This window comes from Lolium rigidum, chromosome 4 (genome assembly GCF_022539505.1).
Source record: "Lolium rigidum isolate FL_2022 chromosome 4, APGP_CSIRO_Lrig_0.1, whole genome shotgun sequence".
In the NCBI taxonomy this organism is placed as follows: domain Eukaryota; kingdom Viridiplantae; phylum Streptophyta; class Magnoliopsida; order Poales; family Poaceae; genus Lolium; species Lolium rigidum.
The window spans coordinates 66,011,653-66,023,831 of NC_061511.1; the positions used below are offsets into that span (position 1 = coordinate 66,011,653).

The 12,179-nt window shown below is 45.8% G+C and overlaps 1 long non-coding RNA gene across 1 annotated transcript; it reads left to right on the forward strand.

Annotated features, from left to right (window-relative positions):
- The first annotated feature begins 4,048 nt into the window (after positions 1-4,048).
- On the forward strand, positions 4,049-6,308 carry LOC124649763. Its single transcript, XR_006986777.1, has 3 exons — positions 4,049-4,619; positions 4,773-5,378; positions 5,532-6,308. It is a non-coding gene; the product is annotated as an uncharacterized LOC124649763 (long non-coding RNA).
- The last annotated feature ends 5,871 nt before the right edge of the window (positions 6,309-12,179 follow it).

Below are 12,179 nucleotides of genomic sequence, written 5' to 3' on the forward strand. Positions count from 1 at the left end.
AAGAACCATCCGCTCTTCACGAGGACAGGAATAAAACTTTTTTTTTATCAAGCTAGCTATACAAAAGAGGAAGAGGAGAAAACACATATGATCCAGAACCAGAAGAGGTAGCAGGTTTATTTTATTAGCTGCATGAAAACATCATTTACTTGCTTATATAGTAGTAAAACATAGTAGTGAGATAGTCAGTAATTGGCATTTCTTGAGGGATTTACACCTGACTATTGAATCACATGTCTATTTGGAAGTGTCTTTACCTGTAAACCATTTTCTTTGGGCATTACTGAATGAAGGGATCAATGGTGAGGTACTTGAAGGAGATGATAACATGATATCCTCTTCGGGACAAGGTACAAATCCGTATTCCTTTCCAAACTGCATACATAACGCAAATAGTTTTTGTATTTCATTTGTGTTGCAAGGTTGATCTAATTCTTTCTATTTATTTTCTACGACGTATTGTCTATGTCCAATATAAACGAGTTTGCGGCTGTAAGAGTGTAACAGGCATCTTAGTGAACATATGGAGAACTAAATATTATTCTCTTAGTGCTTGTTGAGATGCTTCTCTTAGTAATTTCTCTCTTGATTCGCTTCTGCCACAACGTATTGCTCAAATTGGCAACATTTTACATAAAAAGTCGAGCATTTTGTTTTACGAATTGTCCAGCACCTAGCATCAGATATTCAGTAGCTAGTGTTTCACTTTGTCTGCTTGAAAACATTATTGCAATAATTGTGAACACTAGGATGCTGCTGGATAAGACAAAAAAAACTAACAGACATCTGCCATCAACTAGAGAACTACATTACTTGTAAAGCCTGGGATGTATCTAAATGCAGGAATTTGCAGGTTTATTCGGGAACTTTTGCAAGAAGTTAGTGAATAAAGTGGTTGTCCTTTTGTGCATTATCAAGTATTTTTGTGCAATTCATGAGTTAGAGCTGCAATTGATGGGCGTTGTTAGGACTTGCAGTTAATAGCGACCTTCTTTTCTGTTGCCGTGTTTGGTTTTGTAACCAATGGTTGATTTTTTATATTTAGGATTGTTGCAGAGATTTTATATCCACTCAAAGTCATTAGGGCAGTTTGCTCTTGATGTGGATGGATACATCATAATACATACACCGAATTCAATTTCCAATGTTACTTCCAACATTGTGGTATGGGATATCTTAAGATGATTAGTAATGCTGATCTCCAGCTACTAAATTTTCCCGTCGATTTCATTGAATTTTGATATCCATCTCAAGATGCACAATTGAGTAATTCACTCTAGGAAACTTTCTGTGATCAGTATCTGTTTTTGTTGTGAAGCTGAGGAATGTCTTAATTTTTTGTTTCAGGGATTTGTATGGAGAGGTAGAAGCTCATTGACCAGTATCTGTTTTTGTTGTGAACGAATGTGTTCAACAGTGGCTGGCTGCGACCTTGTGAAGATGGCCAAGCCCTGAAGATGGCGCAAGGAGGAGCTTTGGCGACAGACTGTTTGATCTATTGTCAGACCATGTTACAGTAACTGGAATGTGCCGTATCAAAGGACTTCGACCTTGCGCCTGAAGGGTTACATACCATCACCCGCGTCTTAATTAGTTTACAGTTAAATTTTAAAGGGGTTGCCAAGGATGGTTGATGTGACACTTTTCTGTTTGATCGAGTGATCTTGTTTTTCCAATGTGCACAGAAAGTGAAACATATATGAAAAATGCAAAAATGAGTTTCATTTCCATCAAGAGGCAAACTCTAAACCTAATAAAATTTGGTGTCAGAGGAAATGACACTACTGTCACACAAGAATTGCAACAATGTTCTCTCAAAAAAAAAAGAATTGCAACAATGTGGAAACTAAGCAGGATTACAAAATTTCACGAGGCATATCGAAATTTCCATTCACTGTAAAGCTACGTCCGGTGAGCGTAGAGGCGGTGGAGAGCGACGTCCACTTTCGAAGCCATCACATAGCATCCGGTCTTGTCGCACTTCATCCATTGAGCTTTGTGGCCGTGTGAAGACCGCATATGCTTCTTCATCTGAAAAGAAAGAGAAAACAAATCAGTTGAACAAGTATATATTTTTGGTTAGAATCAAAATGAAACCTCTCTAAAAAGGCAGAATTAAACAGTCCAAATTTGGTACCTCCTCGTAGCCATTGTGAACCTTGCTAAGATCATCCTTCTCATCTCTGAGAAAACAAGCAAGACAGTAGGTGAACTTGCTCTGAATCTTGAGGAGTGAGGAACATGCCGCCAGGTACCGCTCATGCCTTGCTCTGACCTCGTCATCGACTGGTTCGTCAAAGAACTTGTAGAAGAAACTCTCTACTCCGTCGAGGTCGTCGAGAAGGCCCACAGACGCAGGCGAGCACTGCCGTCCCAGGATGGCGACAGCAGGGGAACGATGTCCCAAAGCAGAGGTGGACGGTCTTGTGCGCCGCGGCGGCGCAGCAGGGGCGGGTGCCAGGACAGGCCTTGGTAGAGAAGGGGGCGGCCGCCTTTTCTTGCGCACCACCGTGTTCCAGTCTTCGGTGATGGACGCTGCAGAGGTGGCCGCGGCGCTCAGAGCAGCGCCTTGCAGGCCGTCGTGGTCGTCGACGGGCGGAGCTTGGAGGAGCGCGTGGTCGTCGATGACGATGCCCGTGGTCGAGTGCTCGAGGTGGGGCGGCTTCGGGTGGGACGCCGCCGGTTCTTGTAGTCCCTTGGAGACGTTCTTGATGCGGGTCGTCGTCGAATGGTCGCGCTGGAGCGGAATCGGGTCGGACGCCGAGTGTTCTTGGCCCGTGGCCGTGCCGACGTTCTTGGTGTCGGTGGCCACGCGCTTCCGCTCCCGTCGCTTCTCGCCCTGGCGTTGTCTCCTGGCCGCGGGACCGGTGGATGAAACGGTCGCGTCGACCTTGTTGTTGTGGTCGGAGGGCGCGATCGAAGGCGGAGCATGGAGGGGCGCGTGGTCTTGGAGGTCGAAGTCGTTCTTGATGTCGGAGACGCTGGCCTTGGTGTCGTCGAGGTCCTCCGCCGGTTCTTGGTCTGACCCGGCATTGTTGGGATTGGGTTCGGCGGCGAGCTTGAGCTTGCGTTGTTGGCGCTTCCTTCGTCTCCTGGCTTGAATACCCGTGGAGGAAACGTCGGCGCCGATTTCCTCCGAGTGGCAGCAGTTCTTGGAGGGGGAAGCGGTGGCCGGCCGGCTCTTGTTCTTGGCGCCTCGGTCGAGCGCCGAGAAAGCAGACGATCCTAAGCCGAGACAGCGGATGATCTTCTTGATAACAGGCTCCATCCAATTCTCCGATCCCTCCATCTCCTTGCCGGAATTTGTTCGGGAATGGGTGGTGGCGTTGGCGATCGAGCGAGACAGAGCAAGAAGAAGGAGAAGAGAGAGGGAGCGAAAGGTAGGAGCGGGAGCCGGGGACGTTTGGCTATTTAAAAGAGGGAGGGGGATTTATTTGGGGGAATTTCTTTTTCTTTTTAATTTTGATTTTTATTATTTTAATTTTGATTTTTGGGGGGATTTATTTGGAGTCTTCTCTGCCATCTCGGAGCTGCTCACTTGAACTCCATCTCTGTAGCGCCTGCGATGTGTTCGACGGAATGTTCAAAGCCAGCAGATTGCAGAGCACTATACTGAGAGGTCAGTATGCTGACGGATTTTATTTTTCTTGGTTTAAGTTTTATTCAATACCAGGTTTTGCCATATTTTGCAATAGTTTGTGTTTTTTGTAACCAATGAAGCAAAATCAAGAGTCAACTTCTAACTTGTGTTTTGCAGGCACAACTTGGTACAGATGGGTCAGAACTGGAAGCAGCTACCTGGATGTACATTGTATTAAGGAGCCCTCTGCATGTGGAGCGGAGATAACTGTTGCGTCTAAAACATTCCTGTGCATGGTCTCGTATAGCTGAAGCACAATTGAAGAATAAGGTCTCATGCAAAATCCACTTCTCCGGCGCCGTCCTCCCGGCCAAAGACGCCGCGACCGCCGGGGCTTTCCCGCCACCTGCCCAGGCGTTTAGTACAGGATGTGCATCTTATGCAGCTCTTCGTGCTCCTGTTTAAAGTAGCATCTATTTTATTTCTTAGATGCTTGATTGATGTTTTGCCCTACATTTATGTGTGCAGTTACTCTAGGAACTTAGCAAATCTTGGTCTGAAGGTCATTTTACCTCGAGAGATTGGACAGCTTGCTTATATGCATTCTCTGTTAGCAAAAAGTCTGAAAGTTTGTAGCATGTATGTTGAGGAAGCACATGACCTGAGACTTTTGAGCTATCGATTTAGGCACATCCGTTAGAATGTAGCATGATTTTACTTGGAATCTAGTTGGATACATGGCATGTGTTTCTTCCTGAATCTTAGGGACTTCTGAAATATTTTAGTGATAAAGGGTGCGAAATGGTCTGTCAGGTTTCAAGATGTTATTTGTGTGTATGTTATGTACTTGTGTTACTTGTGAAATGGTGTTTAGCCTTCAATCTATTCGGATATATTTTTCTTCCATCCATATGGCTTACTGCACAATAACTTTTTCTATGGTATTATCCCTACAGATAATAGGTGATTTACGGGAGCTGAAGGTGTTGGATCTGAGGTTCCGTCAGAGATAAATGAACATTTTATCCCTGGGGTTCATGTGCGTGAGAACTTTGATACTTTTTTTCGCCTCAGTTTAACTTCAAATATTGATCAACTTTAGTACTTGAATTGCAGCTTTCTTAAAGGAAACATATTTTATGGTAGATTACCTCTCGAGTTAAATGAGCTGATCAGTCTGTGTGAGTTTCAGGCTCACCAAGACAGGACTTCGTCAAGTAGGATCTCCACTGCAATGTTTGTCTAATCGCATATGTGAGTGTTAAACTTGTAATTCGTGCAAGGATTGAGATGAAGTTCAAATAAAGCAGAGGTTAGTTAGTGCAGCTTGATCTTGGGTAAAAGAAAACCTGCAACCATATGATGTCAATGATATCTGAAATATTTCAAATTTATCTGCTTCAACTTAAGAAGTGTCAGAAAAAGTTAAAACTTCTTTTATAAAATATCCCTCTGCAAAAATGGTAGATCGCATTCTAATCTTCTGTAGCAGTCTTATGGCTACCTCGATACGGAAAATTGATGTATGGATGTTAAATGCTCCTTTTACTTGAACACCGATAAGGCAGTAACTATGAAGACCGGTGTGAATATTTTGTATAGGAGGACTAATTATATAATGCAACTCTGGAGTTCAATACTTTAGTCTATGGCATGAGACACCATTAATCGGAGCAGCGATTTGTTCTCTGGTTCTGTCCCTGTCAGCTGCAATATTTCTTTGTGCTACCACCGCTGCAGGAAGACTAGCATTGCCATGCCCTTGTCTTCAAGTAGGCAATTCCAGACCACTATCCTGGTATGCTGATGGATTTTCTTTTTCTTGGTTTAATTTTATTGAATACGATGGTGAACTGCATTCCTATGATTTTTCCATATTTTGCAATCGTGTGTGTTTCCTTTAACCAATGACACAAAAATTTAGAGTGAACTTCTAACTTGTGTTTTGCAGGCATGACTTGTGAAGATTTCAGCAACATATACATAACTGGTACACTACCTGGATGTATATTGTATGAAGGAACCTTCCCATGCGGAGCGGAAATAGCTGCTGCGCCTGCATGGATAAAACAGGCCCATGGGTGGTCTCCTATAGCTGAAGCACAATTCAAGAATAAGGTAGCATGGGAGGGTTAACTGAATTGGGTACAGTGATGCATGGGAGTAGCATACTATCTCAACCACCCGCGCCAGCAGAATCCTCCTATGAACCTAAGAAATTTGAATTCTTGGATCCTGATGCATATACCTGACCGCAAAATAACGCTTCCAAGGTTTCAGACATCAGTTTTGGTGGTGACTAGAAAGTCTGACAGCGAAGATGGACTCAATGAGCCTGACGAGTGTGTATAAGCTTGCCTTGCTTCTTCTTAAGACAATGTCTGGAAGGCATTTGTTTTCCAACAAGAGACTCCTGATTCTATGGGTGCACACAGGCGAAGAGCCCTTGACAGGTATGGTAGACTCAATCAGTCCCCGAGGAGCCGGTCAGAGCACTGACAGAGCTGGTAAAATCGTGCATAAATGGAACCCCTGGCCGAGACCGATAGTGGTTGCGCATTGTGGTGGGCTGAACTTGAAAACCTCACATCGAGAAATATATAGTCCATCGTGGAATTTGCCTTGCAGCAATTCTGTCCTTTTGATAGAACGAATATAGAAATTTGTTTACAGTTTGATGGTTTTGCTCTTTAGGCCAGGCCGTACAGTTGTACAGATATGCCTGCACCGCACGGAACTCACTATTCTTTTATTCATTACTAGATTTCTTCTTCACTTTTACTACTAACAAGTGTCATGGTTTTAGTTCAAATTTAAACTAAAACCATGACATTATGGATCGGAGGAAATAGTAAAATCCTCCAAAATCTTGTAAGGATATGCCAGCAGTTGTGAATGAAGTTTCAAATGCGAAGTGATTTTTTCTCAACGGTTCAGGCAAGAGATACTATGTGGAGAAAAGAGATACTATGTGGAGAAGACATTTCTTAAATAAAGCAACTAGTACTAAGAAACACTTTTATTAGCGGGTAAACAACATGTGCAGATTTTGGCTCGCGTGCTGATCATAAAACCTCATCATCTCTTGTTATTAGCATCTCCAGTCGGCGTCCTCCAAATGGCGCCGGATCGAACATTTGAGGAACGTGTTTCGTTCGTACCACGTTTGGGGGACGTCGCTCCCCAGCCGCGTCCCCTAAACGCGCCCCCAAAACTTAAAAGTTAATTTCAATAGATAGAAGAAAACTCTGTACTAATATTCAAATCGGTGCAACATAAACAAATTACATACTCCCTCCAGTTCATATTAATTGACTCAAATATGGATGTATCTAGACATATTTTAGTTTTAGATACATCCATATTGAAGTCAATTAATATGAATCAGAGGGAGTATAAAAACTTCGAAAAAACATAATTAAATTACATATAATTTTTTTTAAACTACTTCTTCTTTGTTGGCCCCGCCTCATCGTCCTCATCACGGTGTCGGTCGACGTGTCGGAGAAACTTGTGTCCTTCTCGTCGTCGACGGTACTCGCCGGCTGCGCCTTGGTCTTGGCCTTCGCTTTCGCGTCCGCCTTCGCACGGGCTGCCGCCACCGTCGCCTCCTCAGACCCTTCATCCTCCACCTCCTCCTCCACGGCGTTGTCCAGTGGCGGCGGGGAATCATCGCTGCTGCTGGGCGTCCGGACTCTGTCCCACCAATGGCGCCATCCTGGAGACTTGCCCTCGCTATCGGTGTCAGATGGAAGGCCAGAGATGTAGCTCATCGTAAGAAGTTTGGATGAATGGCGGCCGGTTGAAAATCCGAAAGCGCCTATGTACGGATCTTATTGAGCGCAGATGAATGGCGGCGCAGAAGTCGAAGAGAGCGGCGGTTGCTCTTCCGAGGAGTTCGCGGTCCATTCTGGCTGTTGGCGCGTCGGTCGACGCGGTTGGCAATGCGACGGTCCCCTTCCTGGCTACGCAGGTTACGGTTGAGCATCTAAGCCGCTGACGCGTCGGCTCCTCGCCTCTCATTTCATTGTGTCCGGCGTGCTCGGAGCATCTCCTGTGGGGCGGGGATGGGCTCGGGGCGCCGGACACCGTGTCTGATCGCGGCGACAAAAGAATCTTTGGACAGGTGGCTGGGAACAATTTCTTATCCGGCTCGTCCCAAATTTCTTTGGAGGTGATTTGGGAACGCGACTGGAGATGCTCTTATTAAGAGTAGCGTGCTTGCCCGAGCTGACCATGCCGCTCCTCTCCCTGCCCATCAACTCATCATCCTCTCCGCCATCCGTCGCCGTTGTGTCAGTGCGACATGTCGCCGTTCCGTAGCCCGCATTCCTTCACCAGGATGTCACTCCCGCGGGGAGTCACTGGTGGAAAAACAGGCTTCGGGTGAGCCCCATAAGTCGCGATGCTGCAGGAACCGCGACTAATGGTACCTTTAGTCGCGGTTCGGGAGGAGAACCGCGACCAAAGGCCTGGGCCCAGGCGCTCGGTGGCCAGCCGGTGCACGTGGGGGGTCTTTAGTCGCGGTTGGCCAGGCCAACCGCGACTAAAGGTGCCCGAAGGCCTTTAGTCGCGGTTGGCCAGTGCCAACCGGGACTAAAGCCCCTCCCCTATATATACCCATCCAGCAGCCAACACTTAGCCATTTGGTGCCATTCTCTTCACAAGCTTCACAAGTGGGTGTTAGGTTTGCTTTTGGTTCCTCTTATGCACATAAGGTGTTTGATGAAATGCCCCAAGAGCATGAAACAAACATGATATGAAGTGTTGGAGCCACACTTGAGCTTTCTCATTTATTTTTTCCTCCTCGATCGCGGTTAGCAACTTGAACCTTTGATGTGTCGTTGATAAAATGTGCATGTGTGTGTAGTTCATTGTTTAATTTATATTGTTTGTAGCTAGTTAGTTTAACAAATGCATGATGGTTAATTATATATTTTATATTATAATAATGCGAGATGAATCGACAATGGATGTACGGTAACCGACTCTCCGGCGAGTTCAGTGCGGGTTTGAAAGATTTCCTCGTAGTGGCTAATGCGAACAAGCAGGGGGTTTTGTTATCTGTCCATGTGTTAAATGTAAGAATCAGAAGGGTTACTCTTCCTCAAGAGATGTTCACATGCACCTGCTTCGGCACGGTTTCATGCCAAGCTATAATTGTTGGACCAAGCATGGAGAAAGAGGGGTTATAATGAAAGAAGATGAAGAAGGGGATGATTTCATCGATGAAAGCTATCTTGCTCATTTCGGTGATACTTTCATGGAGGATGCTGAAGGTGAAGGGGAAGGTGAAGGGGAAGGTGAAGAAGAGGCACGTGATGATCCCGTTGATGATCTTGGTCGGACCATTGCTGATGCGCGGAGGCGCTGCGAAACTGAAAAAGAGAGGGAGAATTTGGATCGCATGTTAGAGGATCACAGGAAGGCGCTGTACCCCGGATGCGATGATGGTCTGAAAAAGTCTGGGCTGCACACCTGGATTTGCTGAGATGGAAGGCACAGGCAGGTGTAGCTGACTCGGCATTTGAAAACTTGCTGAAAATGTTGAAGAATATGTTTCCAAAGAATAACGAGTTGCCCGCCACTACGTACGAAGCAAAGAAGGTTGTCTGCCCTCTAGGTTTAGAGGTTCCGAAGATACATGCATGCATCAACGATCGCATCCTCTACCGCGGTGAATACGAGAATTTGAATGAATGCCCGGTATGCACTCGCATTGCGTTATAAGATCGGAGGCGATGACCCCGGTGACGATGTTGAGGGCCGGAAACCCAGGAAGAGGGTTCCCGCCAAGGTGATGTGGTATGCTCCTATAATACCACGGTTGAAACGTCCGTTCGGGAACAAAGAGCATGCCAAGTTGTTGCGATGGCACAAAGAGGACCGTAAGTCGGACGGGGAGTTGAGACACCCCGCGGATGGAACGCAATGGAGAAAGATCGACGGAGAGTTCAAAGATTTTGCAGCTGACGCAAGGAACATAAGATTTGGTCTAAGTACGGATGGCATGAATCCTTTTGGCGAGCAGAGCTCCAGCCATAGCACCTGGCCCGTGACTCTATGCATCTACAACCTTCCTCCTTGGTTGTGCATGAAGCGGAAGTTCATTATGATGCCAGTGCTCATCCAAGGTCCGAAGCAACCCGGCAACGACATCGATGTGTACCTAAGGCCATTAGTTGATGAACTTTTACAGCTGTGGGGCAGACCTGGTGTCCGTGTGTGGGATGAGCACAAAGAAGAGGAATTTGACCTACGAGCGTTGCTTTTCGTAACCATCAACGATTGGCCTCGCTCTTAGTAACCTTTCGGGACCGTCAAATAAGGGATACAATGCATGCACGCACCGCTACATGAGACCGAAAGTGTACATTTGCCAAATTGTAAGAAGAACGTGTACCTTGGGCATCGTCGATTTCTTCCGAAAGGTCATCCGGAAGAAAGAAAGGCAAGCATTACAACGGCAAGGCAGCATCACCGGCCGAAGCCTCGCGGAACACACTCGGTGCTGAGGTATTTGATATGGTCAAGGGTTTGAAAGTCATCTTTGGAAAGGGTCCCGGCGGACAATCGGTTCCGAAGGGAGCCGACGGGCACGTAGCCATGTGGAAGAAGAAATCTATATTCGGGAGCTAGAATATTGGAAAGTCCTAGAAGTCCGCTCCGCAATCGACGTGATGCACGTTACGAAGAATATTTGCGTGAACATCCTAAGCTTCTTGGGCGTGTATGGGAAGTCAAATGATACAAAGGAAGCACGGCGAGACCAGACAAAGTTTGAAAGACCCCGATGACCTGCATCCGGAACGGTTTCAAGGTCGTGCCGCCTACGCTCCGACCAAAGAAGAGAAGGTCATCTTTTTTGAATGCCCGAGCAGTATGAAGGTCCCGTCAGGATTCTCGTCCAATATAAAGGGAATAATAAACATGGCGGAGAAAAAGTTCCAAAACCCGAAGTCTCACGACCGCCACGTGATTATGACGCAATTGCTTCCGATTGCTTTGAGGGGCTCTCGCCGGAAAATGTTCGAGTAGCCATTGTGAAGCTATGTGCATTCCTCAATACAATCTCTCGAAGGTAATCAATCCAGAAGTTCTACCACGGTTACGGAACGATGTGATCCAATGTCTTGTCGGTTTCGAGTTGGTGTTCCCGCCATCCTTCTTCAATATTATGACGCACCTCCTGGTTCACCTAGTCGATGAGATTTCCATTCTCGGTCCCGTATTTCTACACAATATGTTCCCCTTCGAGAGGTTCATGGGAGTATTAAAGAAATATGTTCGTAACCGTGCTAGGCCGAAGGAAGCATCGCCAAGGGCTATGGAAATGAGGAGGTAATTGAGTTTTGTGTTGACTTTGTTCCCGACCTTAAGCCGATTGGTCTTCCTCAATCGCGGCACGAGGGGAGACTAAGTGGAAAAGGCACGATCGGAAGGAAATCAATGATATGTATGGACGGCCATTCTCTCGACCGAAGCACACCACACGGTTCCGACCAATTCCAGCTTGGTGGCTCCGTACTTTGAGAAACACAAGAATATTTTACGCTCGGACAACCCCGGGAAGCTCGAATCCTGGATTAGGAAGGCCCACATGGAGACTTTCGGCAGTTGGTTGAGAAAACATTTAATGAGTGACAATAAGGTTGTAGATCAGCTCGTACATGTTGGCCAAGACACCATCTTCGACTATAACGACTTTCCAAGGGTACGAGATAAATGGGAATACATTTTACACGATCGCCCAAGATAAAAAGAGCACCAACCAAAACGAGTGGTGTCCGCTTTGATGCAGCAACCGAGAATGGGCAAAAGGTCACATATTATGGTTACATAGAGGAGATATGGGAACTTGACTATGGACCCTCCTTTAGGGTCCCTTTGTTCCGGTGCAAATGGTTCAAGCTAACAGGAGGTGGGGTAAAGGTGGACCAGCAATACGGAATGACAATGGTGGATTTCAACAATCTTGGTTATCTTGACGAACCATTCGTCCTAGCGAAAGATGTCGCTCAGGTTTTCTATGTGAAGGACATGAGTAGCAAACCGAGGAAACGGAAAGATAAGAAAACGATCGGTACATCATGCGATGATCCAAAGCGCCACATTGTTCTTTCGGGGAAAAGAAACATCGTGGGAGTGGAGGACAAGACAGACATGTCGAGAAGATTATAATATGTTTGCTGAAATTCCGCCCTTCAAAGTGAACACCGACCCAAGCATTAAGTTAAATGATGAGGATGCTCCATGGATACGGCACAATCGTAAGCAAGCAGGGGACACAAGGGAAGAAATGATGTGTAATAATTTATTAATTGTACCAAACTTTGTTGAATGAATCATGTGAATTATATTACCCGTGATGTGTTTGGTGTCCATTTTCGAATGATTCAATTGACTCGAGATAGCACCGATGATACATGAAATTTGGAGTGACTAAGTCATACTCCTGCATACATGAAATTTGGAGTGACTAAGTCATACTCCTGCATATAGGAAATTTGGAGTGACTAAGTCATACTCCCGCATACATGAAATTTGGAGTGACTAAGTCATACTCCTGCATATAGGAAATTTGGAGTGACTAAGTCAT